Here is a 9,756-nt window from a genome sequence, read left to right on the forward strand (position 1 = left end):
TTCTTTCTTTCTTTCTTTCTTTCTTTCTTTCTTTCTTTCTTTCTTTCTTTCTTTCTTTCTTTCTTCTGCCTGAACTGTGGTTAGATGTTAGATGTGATGGACATCATCAGAATCTGAATCCACAGGGGATGTCGGAGTCAGTCAGGCTGGCACGTAACATCATAGGAGACGCCTAATGGTGCAGATGTTTCCCGCCCCACTAAGAAAGAAAGGAAGGGAGCATGTAATGTGCAGGCATTTAAGATGGAAAATTGGCCCCTCTTCTGTCTTAAGATGAAGAAATCAAAGAAGTTCCTTCTCCACAGTTCCTTTTTGAGATGTAGACTATAACACAAGAACAGAGGGATAGAAGCAAGATCACATGAAGTGGTAACACCACTTGATAATGCCTTGGTAAGATCACACTTGGAATACTATGTCCAGTTTTCATAGCCGTGGTATTAAAAAAGATGGTGAGAGTATAGAAAGTGTGCAGAGAAGAGCAACAAAGATGATTAGGGGCCTGGAGGCTAAAACATATGAAAAACAGTTGCGGGAATTGGGTATGTTTAATAAAAAGAAGGACTATGGGTGATATGATAGCAGTCTTCCAATATCTGCCACAAAGAAGACAGGGTCATCCTAGTCTCCAAAGCACCTGTAAGTAGGACAAGAAGCAACAGGTGGAAACTAATCAAGGAGAGAACCAAACTAGAAATAAGGATAAATTTTCTGACAGTTAAAAATATTAATCAGTGGAACGACTTGCTTCCAGAAGTTGTGGATGCTCCAACATTGGAGGTTTTAAAGAAGAGACTGGACAGCCATTGATAACTGTCTCCTGCATTTAAGATCTGCTATTTTCTGCTTCTGGGATTGATAGTAATTAACAGATAATACCTGTAGTGAAATATTTGAGTCTAGAGTTCTACTTTAGCAAAGTAGAATTAGAAAAGCTCTAGTATAGGAATTCAAACCTGCCCATTCAGATGACTCTCCATTCTGGGTCTGTAAGTATCCTTTAAAGGGGATTAATCATCACTGCCCTAGCTTGTGAATTCCACTGTTGAACAATTCTTATTTTCAGAAAGTTTTATAGCACGTAAGCAGGCTTTATCCTCCCATAACTCAGTAATTCCAGGTTCTATATTTCTGAACAATGAGGAACAAGTGCTTGTCTTTTTTGTCTTCTCCTTTGGAATCAAGAAGGTCCCACACCCATTTGCACTGAACTCATTGCACTGAGTTCTGAGAAGGTTCCACACAAAAGGGTGTGGAACCTTCTCAGAACTGCTGAAAGGGACTGTGTTGTAAATTGTTGTTCGGGATTCTTAGTTCTTGCAAGTTTTTAAACTTTGCCATCTCAGATGAAGTTAATGTCCATGTTTGTGGGTTGCACTAAGTATCTGAGAAATTTCTACATTATCTTTTTTCATCTGGGATGGGTTTTGTTTTTTCATACCCTGGATTATATTTTCTATTATTTCCAAGCATTTACCAGGTCAATTGAGGCTGAAGGCAGTTGCAGTCCAAAGCGTTTGAAAAAAAAAAAGTGAACCAACACTGGTCTTCTTATTGCTGTTACTGGGAATTCTGGATGTGGATTATGGAGGTTGTAATCCCAACACATTCTGGCTTGGGGAAGTTTGAAATTGATATGGAAAGGAATAGCGGACCATGGAAGAATTAAGACAGCTAAACTTTAAAACGTGACAGATGGTTTTGGAAACATTACATGAAAATGAACATATTTCTGGACTTCACAATTGACTATGTTAATTAATTATGGATACATTACAGACTCTAAATCTCTATCCAGTATTCTTTAATTAAATCATGTTTCACATTGTTGTTCCTTTGAATTGGACAGTTCTGCTCTCTTATTTCCTTGATGTTATTCCCTACATGCTGGTCTTTTCTTCAAAATGGTGCTGGACAGAGCTTTTGCAAAATAAATTCAAGACCCGTGATAGCTGGCAGTTTGGGGAATTTGCAGTCTCAATTCATCTAAAATATTACAGGACCCATTGCAAACTTTTGAACTTGAGAGGAACCTTACGATCTTCCCTACTTCCATAAACCTTTTTGGTACCCTTAAACGGTCTACATGGGGCTGCCCTTGAAAAGCATCCAGAAACTCCAATTGGTTCACCATGCAGCAGTTTGCATGGTTGTGTGCAAAACCAGGTGTGCATAAGTGCACTGGCTGCCAATTTGCTTCCGGGTGCAGTTCAATTCATGTGACCTTTAAATCCCTTCATGATTTGGGACCAGTTATCTGAAGGATCATTTCTTCCTGGTTACATCCATCCAACCCACCAGAGGAGGATGGCAAGGAACGTTGCAGGCCCTGTCTCCTAAGGAGGTCCAGCTGGTGGGACCCAGAAGAAGGACCTTCTCCATGGTGGCTCCGTCCTTTGGAACATCATCTTCATAGAGATTAGATTGGCCCTCAATTTGACACGCTTTCGTAAGACTCTGAAGACCTGGTTTTGCCAATGGGCCTGGGGAACCCAGAGTGGGACGGAGCCCATCAAGTGGGTGGCTTGACTGACTGCTGTCGTCAGGAGGTTGATGGGTTATTGTTTTTATTGTTTGTATATTGAGTTTTTATTTTTGTAAGCCACCAAGAGTCACTGAGAGTGAGTGGGCGGCCATATAAATTAGATAGATAGATAGATAGATAGATAGATAGATAGATAGATAGATAGATAGATAGATAGATAGATAGATAGATAGATAGATAGATAGATAGAGGTAGGTAGGTAGGTAGGTAGGTAGGTAGATGATAGGTAGGTAGATGATAGGTAGGTAGGTAGGTAGGTAGGTAAGATAGATAGATAGATAGATAGATAGATAGATAGATAGATAGATAGATAGATAGATAGATAGATAGATAGATAGATAGATAGAAAGGCAGGCAGGCAGGCAGGCAGGCAGGCAGGCAGGCAGGCAGGCAGGCAGGCAGAAGCAAAGGTACAGTTAGCTACAAAAAGTGGAAGGCATATACTGATATTGGCAATATTACAACTTGACATTCCCACTGAAAACATCCTATTCTTTGGTCTTAACACAATTCTTTGCATCCTGGTAGTAAACTTGACTGGTGTTTGGGTGGATTGATTTTTTAAAAAAAACAAACAAACAAACAAACCTGAGATAATGGAAATTCTCAAAGGAAAAGTCTTTTTGGAAGAATTGATTGAAACCATGTTTCCTATTTTGAAATCCCTATATGTTTTGAATAAGCAGACACGCTAATTGGCTGTGAAGAACAAATAGGCTGCATGTGCTCGTTTCTTGATGTATTCATTTATCCAATCCGGGATTTTTAGGTGGGAATTCTTTTGCCCCGAAAAACTGCAGCAGCTGAGGAAACAAGAAACACACTTCTGATTTTGCTTTCCCTGGACAGGCTTGAGAGGATAGCTGGCATTAAATGAGGCCTAAAGTAGTTCAAGAGATTCACCACCTGTTCACCTCTGTTTCCATTTTTTTTTCCTTTTTAAAAGGACACTGGATGAGAACATTGGTTTAATTTTTTTTCCAATGAAGAGATACCGTTCTTGAAAGCTGTTATTTATCCATGATTAGACTACTGAAATCATATTTCTTTCTACTACCTCCTTGAGAAAAAAAAACCTATAGCTTAGGATGGAGGCACTTCAAAAAAAAAAAGTTCTTAATTTTAGTTCCGCCTTAAGCATGAAAACCAGCTGAGTGACTTGAGCCAGTCACCAGGAGGTTGGGAGTTCTAGTCCCGCCTTAGCCATGAAAGTGGGCTGGGTGACTTGGGGTCAATCACCAGGAGACTGGGAATTCTAGTCCTGCCTTAGGCATGAAAGCCAGCTGGGTGATCTTGGGCCAATCACCAGGAGACTGGGAGTTCTAGTCCCCCCTTAGGCATGAAAGCTAGCTGGGTGACTTTGGGCCAATCACCAGGAGACAGTGAGTTCTAGTCCTGCCTTAGACATGAAAGCCATCTGGGTGATTTTGGACCAATCACCAGGAGACAGTGAGTTCTAGTCCCACCTTGGGTATGAAAGCCAACTGGGTGACCTTGGGCCAATCACCAGGAGACTGGGAGTTCTAGTCCCACCTTAGCATTGAAAGCTGGCTGGGTGACTTTGAGCCAGTCACTTTCTCTCAGTCCAACCCACCTCACAACGTTGTTGTTGTTGTTGTTGTAGGGAAAATGGAAGGAGGAAGTTGTTTTGGATAGGTTCACCGCCTTGAGTTATTTATAAAAATAATACCGTTGGGATACAAATAAATCAACGAACCCAGCCTATGTTATGTATGAACAAGATTTACAAGCTTTATATTTCTTCCTTTTTGGTGGAGCCCTTCTGGAACAAAGCTGATTTTGTAAAAATATTGGCGCCCCCTTCTTTGGTCTCTCTTTCATCACTTCTACCTGAGCACATTTGATCAAACGCTACGTTGCTTTGTTCCTTGACGTCCCTGAGAGTAAAGCATAATTTTCCTTAATACATTCAGTCACATTTTGCTTCTTTCCTTTTCTCTTCTTTTTTACGTTTTATCCCCAGCCTTCTTTCATTTGGTAGTTGAATAATGAAAGAATCCTTTTCACTGACATTTTTTTTTTTGCAGCTATTGTGTCAACATTTTCATTTCGCCTGATACCTTCGTAATTGGCTGTCATCTCAGCGTCCTGTTGTTTCTGCTCCTTTTTAACCGTGTTAAAATTCCTTTCAGCCCCCTAAATCAATTTTCATAGGTGGTTGTGATTAGCCCTGTTTAAACATTTCCAAGTGGTTTCCTATTTGCATACAGAGGTAGAAAAAGAAAGTGATTGAATCAAACATCTCTTCGGTAATCAGGTGCGAGCTCTGAGCAGTGACCAGCCTGAAGATAACCTGAGGTTGGATATCCATCAACACCTGCTAATTAATGTGGCACAGTTCCCTTAAAGTTTGCACACTCTGTAGGCATGTGTGTAAGGGAAGCTTCAATTATAATGGCAGAGTGAAATTTTCTTGGAGTCTGCTGTCTTTGACCGTTTTTTTAAAAAAAATTAGATAATTGATACCATATCAGTTGAGCCTGGCAATGACCGATGCAAGTTGTCACGATCCTAAAACGGGTCAGCGCATGGCCAGATTTGATTTTTATGACCTTTTCTGTGATGGTTGTTAAGTGAACACCACAGTCATTAAGTGAACGTCACAGTCATTAAGTGAAACCATTGTTCGCTGTGGGCTGGTTCCCCCCCCCCCAGAAATCGGAAGTAAATGCCAAAAGGAAGAAGAGGAGAAGGAAGAGGAGGAAGATGAGGAAGAAGAGGAGGAGGAGGAGGACTGTGGGGTCCTTGGTGCTCTCCATGCTTGGTTGTTTTCTTGCAGACGTTTTATTACCTAAATTAGGTAACATCATCAGTGCTAGAAGAGAGTGGAATTTGCGAGGAGGAGGTGGAGGAGGAGGAAGAGGAGGAGGAGGAGGAGGACTGTGGGATCCTTGGTGCTCTCTGTGCTTGATGATTTTCTTGCAGACGTTTCATTACCCAAACTAGGTAACGTCATCAGTGCTAGTGGTGATGTTACCTAGTGATGATGTTACCCTACCAGCACTGATAATGTTACCTACTTGGGGTCATGAAACGTCTGCAAAAAAGCAACCAAGCTCGGAGAGCACCAAGGACCCCACATTTCAACCCTGAGCTACAAATATTCTTCTTGATTTATTGTACAAGTAGTCCTCAGCTTTTGAGCCCAAAATTTATGGTGCTCAGTGAGAAATTTGTTAAGTGAGTTTTGCCCCATTTTATGACTTTTCATCCCACGTTTGTTAAGTGAATCACTGCAGTTGTTAAATTAGTAACGTGGTTGTTTAAGTGAACCTGGTTTCCTCACTGACTTTGCTTGTCAGAAGGTCACAAAACGGAATCACATGATCCCGGGGACCCCGCAACCGTCATAAGTGTGAGTCAGTTGTCAACCATCCGAATGTAAATCACGTGACCACAGGGATGGTATAACGGTCATGAGTGTGAAACACGGTCATAAGTCACTTTTTTCAGTGCCGTTGTAACTTGGTCACGAAACCAACTGTTGTAAGTCAAGAACTACTTGACTTGACTACTGTAGATGCCTTCGTGTTGTGTCTGTGGTTGGAACTTTGAAACTATGTCGTAAGTAGCTTTTCGGGGGTCCATCATAATTTTGAACGGTCACTAAGTGATCAGTCATAAGCCGAGGACTTATTTGGAAAGGAAGATCAGCATACAACTTTTAATTTCTAACAGGGCTTTCTCTTCAGTGACTATAGAAAACCCCGAGGAACAGCCACTGTCTCTGCCTTTGGTTTACATCAACCATATGGTCTAAATCCTCCCGGGATGATACCACTTCACAATATTGCAGAGGAGAATGTGTGCTTCAGCATTTATCCTATGTAAATCAATCTGAGATTACACAAACATACAAAAGGCTTGTCCTGAAGGGGAAGAACCCTTGTGTCCTTGATGTGCTGAGTTTTTTTTTTTTACTGGCAGGCAGTTTTTGCCCGGGATATCCATTCCCTTGTTCCACCCAAGCAGCATCACAAAGCCTTGGGGAAGAGCTTCAGTTTCTGCCAAATTAGAGCAAAATTGTGAAATCAGTAGCTGGATACCCAGTATTGAGTAATACCACCATGTGCTTTCTCCCTGCTTGCAATGGAACGCATTGTGTGTGTGTGTGTGGGGGGGGGGTCCGGTCCTTCTGATTTATAAACCATGGCTTATGATTATGTTACCAGTGAGCCGAACCATCATGCCTGGTCCAACAAGCCATGTTTAAAATAACCAGAATTTACTGTGAGGATGATCATTGGAGATCTGTCCCAGGCATACATCACTGTCGTCTATCCCCTGGGCTGCTGAAGCTGGGGTGTTTTTGTTAGCACAATTCTTCTCTTTGGTGAGATATGTAGAAAAATGACTATTTGATGGACCACCACAGATCTCTGGTCAAAACAGAGGGGGAAGGAAAAATTGGTTGAAGCCACTTTGCAAGTCTGAGCAGATCAGTGTCATCTATAAGAACTAGTCATACCTGCCCTACTGTAGTAAACCGTGAGAATGTCCTTCTTTGAAAGACAGGAGAAGCAGGCGGAACTACAAATTAGGTAATGATAGAGGAGAATATTTGTAAGCTCAGGGTTGAAATGAGGGGTCTTTGGTGCTCTCTGAGCTTGGTGGTTTTCTTGCAGAAAAGGTGAGTCTTTTTATGACTCAACTAGGTAGCATCATCAGTGCTAGAAGGGAGGGGGGTTGTACATAAACAGAGAGCAAATGCAACTCCCCTCTGATGATGTTACCAAGTTTGGGTAATGAAGCATCTTCAAGAAAACACGCAAGCTCAGAGAGCACCAAGGAACCCCCAGATTAGGTAATGGTCAAAGAAGAGACAATTTAACCTGCAGAAGCAACAAGGGTGTGGCAAATATCTCAGAATACAGCATTAATGCATACAATTCACAAAGACAGCCTATAACAGTGATGGTGAACCTTTTAGAGACCGAGTGCCCAAACTGCAACCCAAAACCCACTTCTGTATCATCGGGAGTGCTGGGTGGGCATGGCCATTGGGTGGGTGTGGCCCTTTGGCTGGGCATGGCTGTGGTGGTAACGGCAGACTGGGTGGGACTAGAAAGTTCAATCAATCAATTCCAACTTTGCGAGATCTTTTTTTTCCCCGCGAAAAGTTGAAATTGATTGATTGATTGAACCTTTTTTTTTTTTTTGCACACGGCGGCGAAGGCCTAAAGTGAAAAGGTTTTATAAAACCCAGCTGAAGGCCTAGGACTGGGGCGACGGTGCGCGTGCCCACAGAGAGAGCTCTGCGTGCCACCTGTGACACGTGTGCCATAGGTTCGCTACCACGGGCCTATAACATGCCCATCAAAATATAAAACACTAGAACAGTTAATTATTTTTTTTTAAAAAGCACACTACGAATGATGAATAAAATGACGAATAAAATTTAATTATGTATGAGCAGTTATTAGAGTGGCTAAGCCTATAAGCCTAGATTGTTTAGCCATTGGAACAGCAGTACCCTCAAGATGATGTAGAACTTGCAGGGATCTAAGGAACCTTCTGAGGGGGGGCGTGAAGGACATTTCATCGCAATATGGTGAAAAGTTTGCGGAATTTTCCCACAGTCACAATTAGGTTCGTCAACCAATCCCCATTAGCAGTTCCAGTATTGGCACCTGCCATGATTGGTTCAGATTTGGTGGAGGACTATCCAGTTTTCCCTTGGAAGATCAAAGCCGAAGGGAAATCAGACGATCCAAGCGCCTCAAATGGGGTATAAAGATTTGTTTGTAAGCTTAAGCTCTCTACAAGAATCTGAGCTACTAACGGCTAAAGCAAATTGGCAGTAGGTAAGAGTCAAGGGAACTCAAGGTGGGCTGGACTTAGATCTCTTGTGAGTGTGAAAAGACTCAAGACTTATGGTGCATTTGACCCCTCCCTCAGGCTCAGCCTGGTCATCTCCTACAAGGTGCATTCTGCTGCTCATGGTTGGTACTTCTTGTTTGAACTACCTAGACGGACTGAGACCTAGGAGGAGAAATGTTCTTATCTGAACTATCTAGAGCAGGCATGTCAAACTCGCGACGTCATGTGACGTCATGCGACGTATCGGAGCTTTTTCTCCATTGCCAGCAATGGGGTGGGCGCGGTTTTGGGATGACGTGTCCGGCCCGTGGGCCGTCAGTTTGACACCCCTGATCTAGAAGGATGGAGACAAAGGAGAAACATACTTGATAGCCGTAGTGCTTCTCGGTTATTTCCTTACAGCGGTGCAAAACCCTAGCCAAGCCTTTTTGTTCTTTCTTTCTTTCTTTTTTTAACTCAGCCTCTTTTAAGGACCGAGAGTCAAGATTTATCATGTCGTTAACAACCTTTCTTATTAAATCGTTGCATTTAAGCAAGAGGAAGCGGCAAACAAAAAAAATTATTTGGATGCTAGTTATGGAGCCAAATTTATATTGCAGTTTTAAATCTCTGGGTGTCAATTTAGTGCATTGTCTTTAATTAAAGGTCAACGGAAATTGAACTGCGAGCCTCAGGGAGGCTGTAAACCGGCCTACGAAGCTGCAAGGCTGCCCATTAGAAAGGGTCCTTTTGCAGAAGATTTTATTCGATTGCCACCGAACCTTTTAAGTTGCACGTTAGAAGTATAATGTTGCTCCCGATTTAGAACAAGGATTTAGAACAAGCTCAGCATTCTGGGATTTCCTTTGCGTTTCAGCTGCTCTTCGTGATCTTTCCCCCAATTCCAGTAGAGAACATTGGTTTCAATCAGAATATGCAAAAGTTAGCTGTGTTGTTAGGGATTTGGTTGGGGTAATTGCCTTCCAGTTTGATGGCATAAAGGTTTATCAAAGGGTCTGGAAAAAAAGAACTCATGGTTATCTAAATCTATGTTACAGCGCTGGAAATGTGGAGCTTATTGTTGGAAAGGGGTCTTACATTTTGAAACATTTTGAAAAATCCAGTTCAAATGTGATGTCCATCCTTCCTTCCTTCCTTCCTTCCTTCCTTCCTTCCTTCCTTCCTTCCTTCCTTCCTTCCTTCCTTCCTTCCTTCCTTCCTTCCTTCCTTCCCTCATCTATTCACTCTCCCCTCTCCTTCCCTCCCTCTTCCTTCCTTCCTTCCTTCTTTCCTTCCCTTCTTCCCTCCCTTCCTGCCTCCCTCCCCTCCTTCCTTCCTTCCCTCATATATCCACTTTCCTTCAATCTCTCCTCCTTCCCTCCCTCCCTCCC

At 42.3% G+C, this 9,756-nt stretch overlaps 1 protein-coding gene across 2 annotated transcripts in view; it reads left to right on the forward strand.

Annotated features, from left to right (window-relative positions):
- Positions 1-9,756, forward strand: part of ZNF423 (zinc finger protein 423) — a 131,987-nt gene that overhangs the window by 15,479 nt on the left and 106,752 nt on the right. The window lies entirely within an intron of this gene.

Source organism: Protobothrops mucrosquamatus, unplaced genomic scaffold (assembly GCF_001527695.2).
Source record: "Protobothrops mucrosquamatus isolate PMUCROS unplaced genomic scaffold, P.Mucros_1.0 scaffold_144, whole genome shotgun sequence".
Taxonomy (NCBI): domain Eukaryota; kingdom Metazoa; phylum Chordata; class Lepidosauria; order Squamata; family Viperidae; genus Protobothrops; species Protobothrops mucrosquamatus.